Source organism: Crocuta crocuta, unplaced genomic scaffold (assembly GCF_008692635.1).
Source record: "Crocuta crocuta isolate KB4526 unplaced genomic scaffold, BGI_CrCroc_1.0 scaffold116, whole genome shotgun sequence".
NCBI lineage: Eukaryota > Metazoa > Chordata > Mammalia > Carnivora > Hyaenidae > Crocuta > Crocuta crocuta.
In genome coordinates, this window is record NW_027531562.1 from 1,390,642 (window position 1) to 1,392,439 (window position 1,798).

Here is a 1,798-nt window from a genome sequence, read left to right on the forward strand (position 1 = left end):
TGCTTTGAACCAGTACAGACAGCCACTTGGCCATGTTCTGAAACAAAGGGTGCAAGCACCAAACTGATGATTGAAGTAGTTGACTTCCAACAAAACCTGCGAGTCTGTCTCCAATTAGACTTTTCTCTCTAGATCCTAAGATCCTTAACTCTCTCAGCACTAACTGAAGTACCTTGCAGGGGCACCTGGCTGGCTCAGTCTGTAGAGCGTGCAACCCTTAATCTCCAGGTCATGAGCTCAAGCCCTATGCTGGGTGTAGAGATTACTTTAAAAATAAAAATGATAATAAATAAATGAACTGTTCCTCGAGTTCCTATTAATTCTGGAAAGCTAGCAAAGCTTTTACCTTAAAGGAAAACAAACAAAAAACTTAAGGGGGTAACTTGGAAACTATCTGGCCATCTAGTGTAATTATATTCCAGTGAATCAGACACAAGGGAAGTAATTAGATAGGCTCCTCTTTCTATTCCTCTGTCCTCTTATCTCCCCAATGTTCTTCTAAATGTTGGGAGACATGTCTAAACACTGCTGAGGAGCCTAGGCTTTGGAACCAGACAGACCTGAAAGTGACTTCGAATTCTTTCACATACTAGCTACATGACATTGAAAAAGGAACATCACTTCCTTTACCTGTAATGAAGATAAATTTTATTTAATGCAGATTAGAGATGATGATATAAAGCATTTATCACGATGCCTGGAGTAAAATAAAGGGTAGGAACCATCCTAACGATTACTTCACTCCTTCAACAAACATTTACTGAGAGTTATCTGTATCAGTCTTTGTGCAAGCGTATCAGGAGGTGCTGTCTAAACTTTACAGGTATATGATACCCACGAAACCCACAGATACCACTGCTAAACGGGACCATAAATTGTAACTTCAGAGGATCTGGGAGATTTGTAATCACAGAAAAGTGACCTCGAGAACAGCTTTGATCTACATTTTATAGATCGGTGCCTTGAGAGGAGCTGAAACCCCTCCATCAAAAGCCTTTCTCCCCAAACATCTGTACACGCATCATCTCCCTTCACACTGAGTGCTACGTACATTCCTGGCAAATAAGAGCCAGGGAGCCAGGCTGCACTTGGAACTTCCACTCCGTAAGTGTTAGAAACCGCTCAGCTACTGAACATTCTCAGTCCCATTCAGAGCTGAGTATGCTCATATGCTCAGCAACATGGCCAATATACCACTCTGACCACACTTTCGCAGTTAATTTTGGGTTCTAGAAATAGTTCTGAATATGATGGCTGGCAAAATTATGCAAGTGCCATACTTGGAACTAGACGAAGAAACAAAAGACATTAAAATGCAAGTTCCACACGCCTTGAGGCACTGTCGCATTAAGGATGGTGAAAACAATGGGAAAAGATCAGCAGGCAAAATGGGGTTGGTGGAAGTCTTCCCACGGTCAAGGCAGCTCAGGAGGCTAGACCAATCGTTGCAAGTACAATGGATGGAGGGGGTGGGGGACGGACTTGCCTGAAGGCACAACCTGAATTCAGGGATCCAAAGAAGGGAAGAGTAAATTTCAATGTAAAACTCTTACCATTTGTCCTAAGGGCTATGCCACAATGGGTCCCTACAATGCTGGTCTTGCCAGAAACCTACTTCTAGCAACCACTCCCTAATGCTAAAAGAATTACATAAATATACATTAGGTTAGAAAGATCATTCTTCCTTGGGCAAGAATAACTTACATTACATAATACCTTATAGCCTTCAAAATGATCTGTATCATAGCCATGCATTTTTATTAATATTTTCATTTAAAATCGAGGAAACTGAGACTTA